Raw genomic sequence first — 17,848 nt, forward strand, 5'->3', positions numbered from 1 at the left:
GCCCAGATCCCTGCCAAGGAAAGCTTCAAGTCACATCACCCTTTCCTTCCCATGGCACGCTGAGTTTTCTCTTTTGTTTGCTTTTAATCTTGAAAGGTTCTTAAGCTAATAGAAATCACTAGTGTCCTTTAGGAATACTCTATATATTGCTGGAGGCCGTGATTCAAAGTAGCCCGCTGCTAGAATGGCTATAGATTCTGGTTTTCTCAGGACAGTCCTCATTTATGCCCAGTGTCCTCACATAATTACGGTTGTGTGTCACTTAATGACAGGGATATGTTCTGACCGGTAGCATCATTAGGTGATCCTATCATCATGTGAACAGCACAGAGTGCACTTACACAAGCCTAGATGATACAGCCCACTACCCACCTAGGCTATGTGGTATAATCTATTGTTTCTAGGCTACAAGACTGTACACACAGCATGTTACTGTACTGAATACTATAGGCAATTGTAATGTGTTGTGCTACAACATTACAATGGCTAGGATATTACTAGGGTCACTAGGCAATAGGAATTTTTCAGCCCCATTCTAATTTTTGGGGACCACCACTGTATATGTGGTCCATCCTAGATCAAAATGTTATGTGGCCCATGACTGCACAGTAGAGCCACCTCTCACTCTCAAAATGTGTTAGTCTGGATGATAATTTTGACCTTAACTTGTGCCTGTCTTCATCCATTCACTTCTCTTTCACTGAGGAAACATTTGTAATGCATCTGTTGTGTGCCAAGCACTGTGCTAGCCCTAGGGATGAAGTGAGAGATGGGGGTGGGAAACAAAAAGGGAATAAAAAGGGGGAATAAGAAGTAGTCTGCTCTCGTGGAGCTCATACTCCGGTGGGAAAGATCAAAACATATAATACATGTGCTACATAAAAAGGTATGGTCAGTTCATGTGTACAGTATTGAGGGAATGCAAAGGAGGGCAGCCAGCTCACTTAACTCCCTCAGGGGAGGGAGGAGTGGTCAAAGAGTTCAAAAAGAGATGATCATCCTCTCCAACCATCAGAGCGTTCTCCTCAAAGGCTCTGGATGAGTCATAAAATCTTACCTGATCTAGGTTTTAAAGGAAGCATAGTACTCCAGAGCTTTATTGAGGGTGGGGCAGAAGGGATTTTTTAAAATAACTCCTACCACCTGCAACTTCTCTCCAGCCCTGTACGTCTAAAGGCCCTTTCAGAATGATATTTGTGTTTTGTTCTCATTGGTTCATATCCTGACCCATGAACTTGGCAACCAGAGAAATATAATATGGTTGGCAATTAAATAGGGTAAAGAATTCTAGCTGCTTTTACAAACCATATTCTTACTGGCTTAACATAATAAGCTTCTCATACAGTGTGGTTCCATCATCTTTCAGAGCAGGAGTTATGGGATAAATCTGGCCTGCTGGCTGTTTTCGTATGTGAAGTTTTATTGGGACACAATCATGCTCATTCATTTACTCACTGTCTATGCCTGCTTTGCACTACAACAGTCAAGCTGAGTAGTTGTAACAAAGACTATTGCCCACAAGCCTCAAGTATTTACTATCTGGCTCTCTACAGAAAATGTTTGCTGATCCCTCCCTCAGTGCCTCGGAATTCTCTCTAAGTCATAGACTTCTCTGGCCAGAGAATGTCCTCAGTGAACAGAGAGTATGCAAGATTATTTGAAGGTTTTAAAGGGCAGGCCTAGAAGTGATACATACAACTTCTGACCACGTCCTATTGGTCGGAACTCAGCTCCTGGCTACATGAGTAATGCATCTGCTGTGTGCCAAGCCCTGTGCTAGCACTGGGGATGAAGTGGGAGATGAAGGTGGTCCTCATGTATCTATAAAGGGTTACAGCACCTTCAAGTTCAGCTGGGGAATGTAGTTGAGCGGTTTGCTCAGAAGAAAAGGGAGATGGGCTTAGTGAAGGGTACACAGACTCTGCAAGAGACTCTCCTCTTGTTGACCACTGGCCCAGGCTTATGCCAAGGCTTCAGGAGGATCAGGGGGAAATCGATATTTATAAGAGTTTGTGAGGGCATTATCATTCAGTTTGCATTTGGTCCTCAGGGCTGCTTTGAATAGCTCAGAGTCCAGAGCTCAAGTAACTCTTCAGAAACAGACTCTGCAAACATTAGTTCAAGACTAGAAGGGATATTTGAGGTGGACTATCTCCTCTCTGGGGGTCTGCAAATTCCAGCAGTCTTTGGGAGATCTCTCTTTCCCAGCCCCTGGGTAGATAGCTCTGCTTCTTGACACGTTCTGAGATTTGTTTCCCAGCAAACTGTCACACTTTCCTGTGAGGTTCATTCTTCCCCAACGCACCAGGCACACCAAACGCTCTGCCAGGAGAGTCCTTTTGTTCCTTATCCTAGGTCAGACCAGCCACCCGAGGGGCTTTGTCTCTCCTACAGAGGCTTCAGCTCCTCCCATTCGGTAGTGTAGACAGCTGGAGAGAGGGATGGCTCTGCTTTCCAAGAAAGTGGGAGACCTGGACAGATGTGTGAGTGGCAACTGTTTGCTCTAGGAAGGCTCTGAGTGACTTCTACCTCCACCCAGAGCTCTGGTAGAGGTCCCACTGTCCCCAGTGAGAAACAGCTTTGCTAACCAGCTAGATCAGCCACTGGCCCAGTGTTGGCAGTTTGAAACTTTTACTTTATACTTCATACTATACTGTACTGGTTGGATTTTTTATTTTCTTAGCATGTTACATTTATAAGAGGCTAATATAGCCGTAGCTGGTTTGGCTCAGTGGATAGAGTGTTGGCCTGTGGACTTCAGGGTCCTGGGTTCGATTATGGCCATGGGTACATACCCAGGTTGTGGGCTCCATCCCCAGTAGGAGGGGTGCAGGAGGTAGCTGATCAATGATTCCCTCTCCCTTCCTCTCTGAAAGCAATAAAAAAAAAATATATACTTAAAAAAGAGACTAAATAATTAAAAAATAAAAAAGTGTATAATGCATTTTAGAAATTTTTAAGTTGGAAATGAAATTTGAAAAAGGCATATGGTACCTATCAGAACTATCTGGAAAAATTATTGGTATGGGTTTTAATGGATGACAGCATTACTTACTCATTACTATTCTTGGATAAGTTTAGGGATAAACCTGCACATGATTTAAATAAATGTATCATTGCAAAAAACAAAAAACAAAAAACAAACAAAAAAAGGAAGGAAGGAAGGAAGAAAGAAAGAAAGGAAAAAAGAAAACAAAGTCAATAAGTATGTCTCTTTTGGAGGTAACTGTCACTAGAGAGAAGTCTAGCTCAGAGGCCTAGGTTTGCACCCCATCATGGGAATATACCCCCTCCAGGTAGCATCTTGCTGGAAAACAAATCAGTTTCACTAAAAAAGAGATGTTGCCATGAAGCCAGGAAGGCTGGTCAACAACCTTAATTGCTCTAACCTTTAGTTGAGATATTGTTAGCTGAAGCAGCCTCCACCTTGTTTGTCCCGTGTAAGTTTCTGTTATTTCCTGCCTAAGGGCTACATGTAAATTTCTGTTTATCTTGCCTAAGATGTTTTCCCCAAAGCCTCAATAAAAGGGGATGGCAGGGCCAGAGCAGGAGTAGTTCTCCCACTAGAGTTGGACTACTGCCTGGCCCCCCCACATCGCCAAGTTGAATTTCTTCAGGTCTCAAGTCTCTTCATTTGTGTGCGGCCCTTCTCCAGAACCTGAACCCTGAATTGGAACTCTTTCCACGTGGGCTGTGAAAGAGATTCCTATAGCATCCTGTTCGTAGATTTGTATCCCAATTTTGGTTTTGTACCCTTTTCTTAGGTTTACACTCCATTCTACAAGGCTCCCCGTGTGACATTGTACAAGAGGTGCAATTCTCCAGGGTCCTCATCTGTAAATAGGGATAATTATGCTATCTTGTGGCAATGTGCAATTCAAAGGAAATCATGAACTTGAGCCACTTTTATGGAAAAGTGTGGTATAAATATGAAGAATTTTCATTGTTGTCCTCTGGAGGAACCTCCAGGGCAGGCTGGGGCTGGATCTCAGGACAGATTCTGGCCATATAGTGGCTGGGCCTACCTTGTTCTTTAGTTTCTTCCTGGGATTCCTGCTTCCCATATAATTTCTTGAGGATGGGGACTGAGTACTCCTTAGGACTTGCATTCTTGAAGGTCAGACCTAGACTGGGGAGGCTGGACAAATGAACTGTCCCTGATAGGCTGTGCTGGCCAGTGAGTCCTCCAGCATTCCATCCCTCTCTCCTCTGAGGAGGCCACCCTCTGTGTAGGTGCTACTTTATCTATATATAAAATAGAGAAATATGCTAATTAACTGGGATGCCATAATGGGTCCACCAGACAGGAGGAGGTTGTGCATGCAGCATAGGGGGGTGGTGGCAGGGGCTGATCAGCAGTCACAGAGGCTGTTCAAGGGCTAGAGAGGGAGGCAGGGCCGGGCCTGCAGTGGCTGTGGCTGCTGTGGGACCTGAGGAGCCAGGCAGGGCTAGACTGGTGACTCCAAGGTGGGCAGCGCAGGTAGACCTGCCCCCAGGTGGGTTTGGTCATGCAGCTTGATAGCAGACAGCAGGGCCTGCTTGGCCATTGCTGCAGTGTGGAGCAGGAAGGCCCCGCAGAGAACAGAGAACCATGGGGAGCAGGCCTAAGCTGTCAGTAGGCCATCCCCGGAGGGTTCCCAGATTGGAGAGGGCGCAGGTCAGGCTGAAGGACCTCCCCACTCCGTGCATGAATTTCATGCACCTGGCCTCTAGTAACTATTTATAAAGGATTAGAGGCATGGTGCACAGGTGGGGTCCAGCTGGCCTGCCTGATCAGGGTGGGGGTGCCTGATCAGGGGCAGGGCCAGTTGGAGGAGGGGCCATGGGTGGTTGGTGGGCCAGCCCCACTTCCTGGTCGAAGTCCTGGTTGAACTCCCAGCTGAGGGAACAATTTGCATATTAGCCTTTTATTATATAGGATGCTTCTCAGCCATTTTCCCTCTTAATCCTTATAGCATTCAGGAAGGCAGGGAGGGCAGTATCAATAACTCAATTTTCAGATGAGGGACCTGTGCATTAAAGAGTGAAATGGAGTAAAAAGAAGGCCACTGACAAGTGTTTAGCACCTTCTCCTTCTCCTTTTTCCTCTTCCTCTTCTTCTTCTTCTCCTCCTCCTCCTCCTCCTCCTCCTCCTCCTCCTCCTTCTCCTTCTTCTTCTCCTTCTTCTTCTCCTTCTTCTTCTTCTTCTTCTTCTTCTTCTTCTTCTTCTTCTTCTTCTTCTTCTTCTTCTTCTTTTTAATTCCAGAGAGAGGAAGAGAGAGGAGAAACATTAATGATGAGAGAGAATCATTGATCATCTGCCTCCTGCATCTCCACACTGGTGATTGAGCCTGCAACCTGGGCATGTGTCCTGACCTGGAATGGAACCTCAACCCTCTGGCTCATAGGTCAATGCTCAACTGCTGAGCATGCCAGCTAGGCTAGCACCTTCTGTTTGCAAGGCAATGTGCTGGGCATATCAAGTGCATGGTGATGGAATAAATAATGGGCAGATCTGGTACTGTGGTCCGAGTCTCCAGGTTCTGAGTGCTCTGTAAGCTCTGAGTGCTCTAACTCAGAATGACTTTGGGAAGGGGGTTATGAGCATTGGATTCCGGGTGATGGGGGTGGGCATGGTAGACAGGCAAGAGAGTGGGAGGAGCAGGTGCGGGTGGGGAGGGGATGTGGGCAGCTGGTTAAGTATGAGGCTCTGGGTGGGGTTGGGCCTTAGCTCCCATTATGTGGCTATCATGAAAGTGCCCAAATAAATAGAGGTTTACAATTACTGGGAGACGTGGGTTTGGGAATCTCCCAGCAGCAAGGCCTAGATGTTAATTAAGCTTAAGATAGGTTATTATCTCTCTCCATTGGCTCAACAGAGGGGAGCTGATGCAGATGGCAGGTTGGGGACTTTCCCATATAGCTGTATGTGATATTATTTCTGGTTTTTACGAGGCACCCAACCTAGAGCTTTGGGGCACAGCTGAGGGGAAGGAGGCTACCTCTCAGGGCTCATCACTGAGGACATTTCCTAACCCTCCCTCCTCACAGTTGCAGGAGGGCCTGGCCAGGCACTCAGCATTTGCCCCGTGGCTTGCTGGAGCCACTTGACTTGTGTTCCCACATTGGGGCTGCCACAGAGCCGGATACTGGACGGTGGGGTACAGAGTACCGGGAGCCTGCAGGCTGTTCCATCTAAAGTCCTCAGGGCAGATAGGCAAGGGAGGTATCACATTTAATGACCAGCGTGGCATGTTCACTCACTATCGGAACGGACACTGGTCACAGCACTAGTCTACCATAGGTTCTGAGAACCCCTATTTGGCCAGGTGTTACCTCTTCTACTCCTCTATTGCTGGGTCTTGGACAGGTGTGTGTGTGTGTGTGTGTGTGTGTGTGTGTGTGTGTGTGTGTGTGTGTGAGAAAGAGAGAGAGAGAGAGAGAGAGAGAGAGAGAGAGAGAGAGAGAGAGAGAGAGAGAGAGAGAGGGGAGGTGTGTGTGTGGGGGATAGTTTCCAGAGAAAGGGCCTAAGTGACACCAGAAGAATTATTGCAGAAGGCTTAGGTCAGTGATATTTACCAACAGATGGAAATAACTGAATGTTTTATCCATCAGTATGGCTACGCTAGCAAAAAAAAAAAAAAAAAAAAATCAATCATGAGAAAAGTACCTTTTTTTATCTGTAAAATAATTTACAAATATCAAAGATTTTACAACAACAATAATAGGATGTTATTATTGGTAATGGTATTTAGTCCTTTCACAAAGGCAACATTGGATTAGGCTTTCACGCCTCTTTCCTAATGGGCTGCCTTTCCCATATGAAGAGGAGGTTTCTGATTGGCTAACTCTTGCTTTTAGGTAGTGGGAGAAGTAAGTCATTCTTTCTTACTTAGCATCTTCCATCAGCAGGGGCTTTTGCATTGATGCAAGATAGATGGTTACCCATGGATAGGCCATCTGGTGATCTGTGTCTGTCCACCTTTTAGATCAAGAACATACATTGATGAAAAAATGAGCTGCTTAGCATTCTACCTTCTATTCTAAACATTGATTGGAATGACTGAAACAGCAACTGCACTCCCAACATCATGATGGTGGTTCCAGAGGAAGGGTCCGGGCTGACAGGGTGACACTCGGAATACCGCAGAGAGGTTTCCTAACAAAAGCCTCTCTGTTAACTTGCAAAGCAGGGTTGAAGGGAGTGTCCCTCTTTGTCTGGCAGCATGGGGTAGTGGTCAGCAATCATTTTCAGGAAAAACCTGACATGGACTCCTCAAACTGTCTCCTGGCTTTAGTCACTGCAGTAGCACCAATTCTCAAGGATACTGCAACGATTTTCTAACTAGACCTTTATTGTGCTTGCAGACATGGGGGGTGAAGGCTGCTGGGAAGAGTGTGGCCATGATCTCTTGAAGATAAAAGTGAGACCTGGCTTACTTCTGAATTTTGACCTTGTTTTTGAAGAGCTAAATAATAATAATATATAATAATAACAGTATGGAAAAAAGACATTTGAAATAGTATAGTGACCTAGTTATGTTCCACATGGGAAAGGTGAACAGGCATGAGTTTAATTTTCTCCAGCATATTTGTTAAAAGGCTGACTGAACATTCAAAAGCAAGCATGCTTGGATTCTAGTGGCCAATCCTTTGTGTAGATCTTGGGGAATAAAAAAGCCATAATGAAACCTATTGGTACAGGCGGGGCCAGCAGTGTCTGTCCACTGCTCACCCAGAAGATGTCTGATCTCTGACTTTACCAAGCCATTGAGGAGTCCCCACTTAGGTGGACATGTCTTTAATGTGCTCTTGCTTTTCTCGATAGTTAACATTCACCACGATGACTACAATCATGTTAAAACATTTAAATTTTATAGGTAAAAACTAATATGCTATAGCATAGTTTACAATGGTATTTTTGTATTCATTATCTCACTTGGTCTTCAATGGCCCTCTCAGATGGCTAAGTATTATTTTCCCCATTTTATAGATGAGGAAATTAAGGCACAGAGAGGGGGAATTGGCTTAGGATAACAATGTCAGAAATATTAGTGATATCTGGTCACTAGCTTTCTTTTTCAGATGGAAAAGTCAGATGGAGCAAAGAGATGTGCTGAGATCTCTTTATAATTAGAGTAGAGAAAACATCAAGGTGTTTTTTTTTTTTTTTTTTTTTTTTTTTTGCAGTTATTTTAAGAAAACTGCCTGAAATTTAAGACATTGTCTGTGTGATCCATGACTTAAGTTTGAGCTTTTTTGGGAAAAAGGGAATGGCTGACTTCTACTCTTTGGGTCAGTATCTGAACCAGAGCCTACAACATGTGGTCAAGTGGTTGCTTTGAGCCTCTAATTACTGATTTTAAAGCAAGATAAAAGGCACAGACCCTAAGAGATGGGTTTTAAGTATGGACAGTGGACATGCAGCACAGGTGTGAGTGGGGTCCTGGGAGCCTCATCCACTATAGAGAGTTCTGGAAGGGCTTCTTTTCCTCAACCCCTACCCTCTACACCTCCTGCCTCAGCAATCCCTGTCTGCCAGAGCCTTCCTATGATTTGGGATGGGAGAGGTCCTTGGCTCTGCTCATTCCTAGTGCTTCACCCCATTGCTGTCCCCTTTTCCATTCCCAGGCAGGTTCTACCATCAGGCCAGGACATGGTGCCAGGAACTGAAGAATAGGAGACTCACTTGAGAGTCCTGCTCTCAAGGAGCTTTATAGCTTTGGGAGGGGAGAGAAAGGCAGAGGGACATAGAACCAGCCATGATTCTCTATAGTAAGTTCTCCAGTTGAGTTCCTGATAAAATGCGATGGAAATTTGGAGACAAGAGGGGCTGAGAAAGAGGACAATGCCTGTGGGCCCAGAGGGAGGAGTGGGATTTGTGACTGGAGAGAAGGCATTTTAGGCTGTAGGAATATTCAGGGAGCATGTAGAATGCCACAGAAAAGTGACTTAGGGTTAGTGTGTGAGGTGTGTGTGTGTGTGTGTGTGTGTGTGTGTGTGTGTGTGTGTGTAAAGATGGAGAGATAGAGAGACAGGGTCAGGTTGTAAAGAGCTTGTATCTCCAACAACTTTGACCTTTTCATTGGAAACCGTGGGTCTGAAGGCTTTTAAGAATGGGCAGCGTGGTGCCATGAGATGACAATGTAAGAGTGCTCATTACACGGTGGTGGGAGGAGGGATGGGAGTGAGGACAGCCGAGGGGTCGAGAGAACAGGGAAGAGGCTTTCAGAATAGTCCAGGCAGGAGATAATAAAGGGCTGGGCGAGGAAGAGATTCTGGAATGGAAGAGGGAGACACATCCCAGGGACATTTTAAAATAATCAAGAGGACAGTCAGAGAGTGAAGTGTCCAAAATGCAGGGGTGTGTTGGAGCCAGCTACATACATCTTTTCCCAACTCTGCACTTAGGGACATCAGGTTGGGAGCTTTAAATCAGCTTTGGGAGAAGTGTTAGCAGTACAGGAAGCAAGATATGGAACAAACCAGGACCTTTTCTCTCAAGAGAGCTGGTTTTTAAACGTTTCCCAGCACACTATTTGCTGAGTTAGAGGACAAGGTCAGATGAAGTGGACTTGGGCAGTTTCGGGGGCATTTGAGATGAGCCTTGGGAAAGAGATGGGCTTGCGGTACGTGGAGGTAAGGGAAGGCATTTTTGGTGAACTACACCGTGTAAGCAAAGGCCCACTTCCGACTGGGTATCTCAGCACAGAGCAGGCCACTTAGGAGATGCTCAGTGACCATTTGTGGGCTACTTCTAATAGAGACTTAAATTAGATCCTTATGGATTAGTAGATCAGATGCAGGACTGAAATGTTCATTCATTGCTTAGTGTTTGCCTGGCTTATTTGTGCCAGGAGTTCATCGTTGCACAGAGCTGTCCCTGAATCCAGTTGTGATGGTTAATTAGTCACAACCCCGAAAAATTTCTAGATTATTATTTAGCAAAGAGAGTGCTTCAGAGACTTTCTCAAGATCACAGCTAGTGAATAACCTTAATCAGGATCAGAACTTTGGAGTTGGAATTTATAGCTGCAAAACATTTCTTCAAAAAATTTTAAAAAATGTTTAAAAATTAGGTTTAGAATAACAGGTAATATTTATTACCTCGAAATTTCACATACTGTAAGTCAGGCATGTGGGAGTGACTTAGCTGGGTAGATTTGGCTTGGAGTCTGGATTAGTCAGGGTTTCCAGAGAAATTGAACTGATAGTGTATAGAGATAAGTGATTATAAGGAATTGGCTCACAAAATTATGGAGGCTGAGAAATTCCACTATTTGCTGTCTGCAGGCTGGAGACCCAAGCAGAGTAGGTGGTGTCATTAGTCTGAGTCCAACGGCTCGAGAACTAGGGGAGCCAATGGTGTGAGTCCCAGTCTGAGTGCAAGAGAGACTATGAGAGGAAATGACCCAGCTCAAGCAGCGAAGCAGGAAAAAGTGGGGGTGAATTCATCCTTCTTTTACCTTTTATTCCATTCGGGCCTTCAACAGATTGGTGATGCCCACCCTCATTAGGGAAGGCAGTCTACTTTACTGAGTCCACAGATTAAAATGCTAATCTCACTCAGAAACATCCTCCCAGACATGTTTAATCTGGGCACCCATGGCCAATCAAATTGGCATATAAAATTAACCATCACAGGGTATCTCATGAAATCCCAGTCAAGATGTCAGCCAAGGTTGCAGTCGTCTGACTGGGGCTGGAGGATTTGCTTCCGTGGGGGTAGCCTCTCAGGAATGGGCATTTGTGCAGGGCAGTGGAAGACTTTATTCTTCACCAGGGCACCTCCCGTGGGGCTGCGGGAGCATCCTCACAACATGGCAGCCGGCTTCCTCCTGAGCAAATGATCCAGGGAGATGATCCAGAAGTTCTAACATCTTTTATGACTTAGCTTTAGAAGTCAACATTGTCATTTCCAGAGCATCCTAGTGCTTCCATAAGCAAGTCTTATTCATGTGGGAGAGGTTAAGAGGCAGGAATCACTGGGACCATCTTGGATGTTGGCCTCCACAAAACCCAGCACAGAAAATGAGTTAAAACCACGAGACTCTTGAAGTCAGAAGACATGGTTCTGCCATTGGTAGGTAGGGATCACATGAAAGACCCAGATTCCTTATCTATAAAGTGGAACTATAGCTTCTGCCTGGTTTATTTTATTTTTTAAATTAATTTCTTTATTGATTAAGGTGTCACATATTTGTCCTCAACCCCTCATTCCAATCCCCCACCTCCCCACACTCGTGCCTCCACCCCCCTATTGTCCTTATGTGTGCACGTAAGTCCTTTGGTTGATCTCTCCCTTTTATCCCCACCCTCCCTTTGAGGTCCAACAGTCTGACCCATGGCTCCTTACTGCCTGGTTTATTGTAATGGGTTGTGCTGAGGACCAAACTGCATAGAATAGCACAGATGTGAATTATGGTGATCACTCCTGTGCCCCCTGTGGTTAAAAACAAACAAACAAACAAGATAGAGAACCCAAATCCCTGTTTATTGGCTGCTGTTCAGCAAAGCTCAGGTGTCTTAGGCCTCTTGGAGGTTATGGGCTCTAGAATGAGCCTTCCTGGGCTCAAAGCCCACTCACCAACAGGGGGACCTTGGGTCAGATACTGAATCCCTTAGTGCCTCGATTTCCTCACCTATTCCCATGGGGATAATGGCACTACCTACATCACAGGGTGGCTGTGAGAATGAAATGAGCTCACGCACGTGAAGCATTTAGAACAGGGCCTCCTGATATTCAGTGACTGCGCCATACAAATAACAGCTTTGGCTACAGAGTGACCACAAAGTCTGGAAACATAGGTATTATTTTATCATGCATTAAGAGCAATATCAAAAAACACTTATTATATAGTTGCCTGTGTTTCCAGACTTGGCGGCCAACCTCTGTCATGCCCCCCTGATCCTGATTGTCCAGGCAGTTTACTCTGTCCATCAGTTATGCCTATAATCTGGTTTGCTGATCTGGTATAAGATTCTAATCTCTCATTAGAGAGGAGAAGGCCTTCATTATACTTATTAATGTTGGCCCCGCCTCCAAGCTTCCCCAGATGTGGGGTGCTGTTAACACTGCTCTCAAGCGTGTTGCTCACCCTAGTGGGGCCTTTTATTACGTGAGCACACAGGGTAGAATGGCTATCTTGTGCTATTAAGTTGGTTTTGCAAACCACAGAGGCCAGCCACCTAATGACATAAAGATACACCTTACCTCAAAGGGGGCATTACATGAAAGGGTTCAGAACAACCTGTGACAGGGCCTTGGGAAGGGGATGTTGCCGAGAAGGGAGGTTTGGAGTTGCAGAGATGTGCCCTATGTTAACATGTCAACATACAAAACTCTGAGCCTAGAAGCTGGTAGCTTTGATGGTGTTTAACTTACGTTATACAAATAATGTGAAATACTTGACCAGTTTCTATAAATATCTAGCTCTCTGGTTTGTATAAAGTTTTGTTTTGTTTGAAGGATCTGGGCTAGCCAAAACCGGTTTGGCTCAGTGGATAGAGCGTCGGCCTGCGGACTGAAGGGTCCCGGGTTCGATTCCGGTCAAGGGCATGTACCTTGGTTGTGGGCACATCCCCAGTAGGGGGTGTGCAAGAGGCAGCTGATCGATGACTCTCTCTCATTTATGTTTCTAACTCTCTATCTCTCTCCCTTCCTCTCTGTAAAAAATCAATAATATATATATATATGTTATTGATTTTGTGGGATCCAACAACGACAGTGATAATATATATATTATCTAATATATATATATAATATATATATTGGATAACATATATCTAATATATATATTTAAAAAAATGAAGGATCTGGGCCATATCTTCCTGGAGAACATCTATGCCTAGAATGGCTTTTTCAAAACCTATTCTTGGAACACTAATCCTATGGGGTGTTACTGGATGTCACTTTAAAAAAAACTTTTAGTTACCAAATGAACTTGAAGAAACACTGAATTAAACATAATTAAACAGGTGTGTGTGTGTGTTTTTAAAGAAACAGAAATTCTCATAATGTATATGCTAATAAGCCTTATAATCTCTAAGAAGGTAATAAAATCTATAGTTTTCCCGCATTTATTGAGCCATAAACCCCTTTTTTTGGGTGGAATATATTTCAAAAAATCTATTCAGTTGATATAGGTATAGGAAAATAACAACCTAATACATGGAAACCTACTATTTTATTTGTCTGGCAAATTCCCTTATTTCTGGTGATACTGTATCCCTTTTCTGAGAACTGCACCCAGCACCTCTCACATGGTTCCCAGGAGAGCTGGTGTTTCCTGCGGGGCCTGCCCTTGACCGCAGGTAGCACATCCCCAGCCATAGGAGTGAGCACTATGCCTGGGCTGGGCCACTAAGTCCTTTCTGTGGAATATTTGGATTTGGGACCAATAATTCTTTCTTTAGTGGCTGAGGCTATAAGACATAACTGTATTGGTTCTGAATCAAGGCCAGCAGTTTGCTGAAACTGCTGGTTTCAAGCAGGAGCCTAAAGAAATGTCTTTCTATGGTCTGTTGGCCATTTCAGAACTTAGGAAATGTAATGGTCAATTCATTAGAAAGAAACATCTGAAAGAAAAAAAAAAAGACATAACTGTAAAGAGCTGTTAATGGTTTTATTTTCTGCAATCTGGAGAAAGCAATTTTGCCATGAGGTTTAATAGTACCAGCAGGCAGAATGAAAGACATGAGGGAGACAAAGAGTCTACTCCACTTGACTACTTGGATTTAGTTATTCTGGACTTCTCATTTCTTTCCCACTTCATGCAGCTTGGATAATGTATGTCAGGACTGCCCAAAGTGTGGGTGGTGGACTAGTGCTGTTACCCAAACTACATATCACCCATCCATAGTGAGGCAAATGCAGAAACTGAATGTTTAGTAACTTTCAGGGCACTTGACATTGCTGAGACATCAAGTAGCATTTCATTTTTCTAGTAATTCATATTCAATTTACCAAAGTATTGACTATAATGGATTTTTAATAATAATAATATATATATATATTTAAATATACTTTATTGACTTTTTATAGAGAGGAAGGGGGAGGAATAGAGAACTAGAAACATCGATGAGAGAGAAACATCGACCAGCTGCTTCCTGCACACTCCCCACCGGGGATGTGCCCGCAACCAACGTACATGCCCTTGACCGGAATCGAACCCGGGACCTTTCAGTCTGTAGGCTGACGTTCTATCCATTGAGCCAAACCGGTTTCGGCTAATAATAATATTAGTAATAATTTTACACACTTGATCCTTCAGCCCAGATAGTTTGAGAAACACTGTTGTATGAGATAGTCCAGCAGGGCTGCTGCTGAGCATGGCGGTATAGGCAGTGCACCGCACAGCTCTAGGGAGTGCCATCCACGAATGCGGAGCTTGCCTAACAGTAGACACAGCCTTTCACCCCAGCAAATTCCTCTTTGTTTTGTTTAAAGTAGCCAGAGTCTTTTTGTTGTTGTTGTTCCTAAAGAAATTTAAATAATACATCTACTGTCCCAGTGGCCTAGTTTAACTGTCTACTCTATATAAGAGGCCTGGTTGTGCAGCCTGACTTTCCCACAGTATGATTCATGCACTGCGCTGTCTCGTTAGTGCTCCTGGAAGGAAGCAGCCTCGTTCACACTGCTTGGGAGGACGCCAAGCAGTCTCCTCCGGCAAACCCAGCAGTCTGTGGGCAGGCACGCCAGCTCTTAAAGGTCCTTGCTCTCCCCACATCTGAGCCCCAGTGTAAAGGGATCTTACAATTAGCTGCCGGGGTGAAGGCAGGCCAGCTGGGCATTATGAACACTTTAAGGTCTGTGAGCCTGAGACATGGTTGTCTTTCTAGAACAGTTTAGTAATGTCCATCAAAAGTTTTTTTTTTTTTAAATCAATCTTTATTGTTCATATTATTACAAAAGTTCCTCATTTTCCACCCCCTTCACTAGGTTCCCACCCCCCCTCTGCCCTTTCCCCACCCCCCATTGTCCTTATCTATACGTGCAGTTTATGTTCAGTCTCTTCTGGCATCCCATCAAAAGTTTTTAATGTGCCCCTTGCCCTTCTGAGAATTACACTTCTAAGATCCTCTCTTATGAATCTAAAAAGCCATCCAGGATATAGCCCCAAAGATGCCCACTGTGTTTTAACTGTGAAAATAGAAATTAGAAATAATCTGAATGTCCAACATATAGGAATAACTAAGTAGATACTAGAAAACGAAGCAATAGATAGAATAATCTGAATTCATGAAAATTATAATGTGTTTTTAAAAATGTATTTTTATTTCTTTCAGAGAGGAAGAGAGAGAGATATATAGAAAGAAACATCAACCATGAGAAAGAATTTTTGATTGGCTGCCTCCTGCACACCCTATACTGGGGCTCGAGCCCACAAATCAGGCACCCTGACTGGAAATCAAACCATGACCTTTTAGTTCATAGATGGATGCTCAACCACTGAGACATGATGGCCAAGCTAAATTATAGTATTTTTAACATATGGACAATTACATAATGTTAGGTTACATTACAATAGGATACAATAGACCGTACATGTAAGAGAAAAATGCTAAAAAGAAAGATTAAAGAGAAATAGACTAAAATGTTAACAGTGAATGTCTCTGAAAGGAGTGATAATTTGGGTGATGACCATGGAAATATTTTTCTAAAATTTCTAAAATTTATGTCAAGAGTACATATTAGTTTGATAGGAGAAAATAAAGTTAAATATTTAACAGAAAAAATAAAAATGGGGCAGCTGTCTGTTTTAGGTTGGGCCCCAAAATAAAGCTGGTGGAGTCACGGCAGGCTTAGATCTAGCCTTCAGGTCTCAGTTCATCAGTTTGATTTCCTCTGCTCCTCAAGATCACCTGCCCACACTAACAAGCACACAGGCCCTAGCTCAGAGTGGATGCTCACATATGGGCTAAGTGCTTATGGCTAGCTGTTCCTATTTCATTGGGTAGCATTTCCTGATCTTAGTCTCACTTCCAGAAGTGCCCTTGCCTGGGAAAATACCCGTGATGGCCAGGAATGGGCAAAGAGGCTGAAAAGAGCTTGAGGCATAAAGTGAAGGATATGCATCCCCCAAACCAGCAATTTCATTCCCAGGTATGTTGTCTGGACGAACCCACACATGTGCATGAATACTCATGCCATTGTTTGAAAGAGTAGAAAATTGGAACACTGGAAAAAAGGTGGAAAAAATTGCCTGTCCATCAAAAGGAGAATCTATGCTAATAAAAGGGTAATATGCTAATTAGACTGAACATCTTCCGGATGACCTTCCAGATGTTCTTCCAGACAAAGCCACAGTGGTGGGGCCATGGCAGAGGCAATCAGGCCAGCAGGGGGGAGCAGTTAGGGGGATCAGGTTGTTAGGAGAGAGCAGTTAGGGGCAATCAGGCAGGCAGACAGAGGTTTTTAGGGTGATCAGGCAGACAGGGGAGCAGTTAGGGGCATCCGGCAGACAGAGTGGTTATGGGTGATCAGGCAGACAGGCAGGTGAGCGGTTAGAAGCCAGCAGTCCTGGATTGCTAGAGGGATGCCAGACTGCCAGTTTAGGACCAATCCCGCAGGTATCTAGCCTAAACCAGCAGTCCGAAATCCCCTGAGGGGTCCCGGATTGGAGAGGGTGCAGGCCAGGACTCTCCTCCCTCCCACATGCACGAATTTCATGCACTGGGTCTTTAGTGGATACATAAATTATAGTATTTTCATACAATGTGATATTATAATTAGCATTACTATTGATAAATACCAAGTTAAGAATGTTAGCAAAAACAAAGCAAGCAGCAGTTGATTTTATCTATGCTAATATCATATTTATTTGTTTATTATCACACTTCACGTATTATCTAGTGTTTATATTATATAAAATATACTATTATAGTTTATTAATACTAAATTACTTTATATGAAGTTAACAGCATGATTCCATGAAGATCCAGGTAAAATATGTGAAAATACCATTGATTATTTATAGATGTCCGCATGTGTAAAGAGTCATGGGAGGGTGGTTTCCCTTGAAGGCAGAAGAAAGGAAAAGAAACCGGAGAAGCCTCAAAGGTATTTGTGAGGCTTTGTCTTAAAAAAAAAATTATCTGAAGCAAATATGGAAAAGAATGTTAGGCTTTTCCAAAGCCTGATGGTGGATACAAGTTATATTACTCTCTATACTGCCTTTCAGAAATATTCATAATAAAAAGTAAGTAGAGTAACAAACAGAAAGTAGGGAACCAACCCAGGATGCTTTGAGCATGACACAGGCAGATGTGACCAGGGGAGAGACGGGATGGCGAGCTTGCGGCAGGGAGTCTGCATGTGGTAACAAGGGCCATCGCCCCGTGTGCTGCACCCTCCCAGCCCTGCCCACCAACATATGCAGCGCCTCCTTCCTCCCCTTCCAGTTTTCCTGTCTGATCTGGCAGCTCCTCTCAGGCCTGCTGTCTGCTGGGAATTGCAGGTCTCAATAGCTAGGTTCAGTCCTAACTCCCTTCACACGGGCGTACTGCCGCTTGCACAGCCTTGGGCAGCTCCAGCCTTTGTACTGCTGGGGCTTGTGTAAGAACAGCACCAGTTCACACCTACCTCCTTCCCAAAACACAGGGGAACCTTGGTGGCCTGGAAACCCTGATTATTTTATCTCCCTTGGGCTTTCCCAGGTGCTTAGACAGTGCACAGGTCTCCACTGCCCTGGTTGTGTTACTCTGTCTCGTCTTTATTCTTCATAGAAATGAGTCCAGTCCAGGTCACTGCTATCATTCCAAGAAAATCCAGACTGTGCCTCCTCACCAGGGCTCCAATCTGCTCTTAGAACCAGAAAGCCTGCTCCAGAATCCCAGCTCAGCCAGCCAGCAGAGGGATAATGCCAGA

The 17,848-nt window shown here is 44.3% G+C and overlaps 1 non-coding gene across 1 annotated transcript; it reads left to right on the forward strand.

The window, feature by feature from the left end:
- The first annotated feature begins 13,422 nt into the window (after positions 1 to 13,422).
- LOC118725136 lies at positions 13,423 to 13,559 on the forward strand. Its single transcript, XR_004989877.1, has one exon. It is a non-coding gene; the product is annotated as a small nucleolar RNA SNORA2/SNORA34 family (small nucleolar RNA).
- Positions 13,560 to 17,848: the final 4,289 nt, after the last annotated feature.

This window comes from Pipistrellus kuhlii, unplaced genomic scaffold (genome assembly GCF_014108245.1).
Source record: "Pipistrellus kuhlii isolate mPipKuh1 unplaced genomic scaffold, mPipKuh1.p scaffold_m20_p_2, whole genome shotgun sequence".
Lineage (NCBI taxonomy): Eukaryota > Metazoa > Chordata > Mammalia > Chiroptera > Vespertilionidae > Pipistrellus > Pipistrellus kuhlii.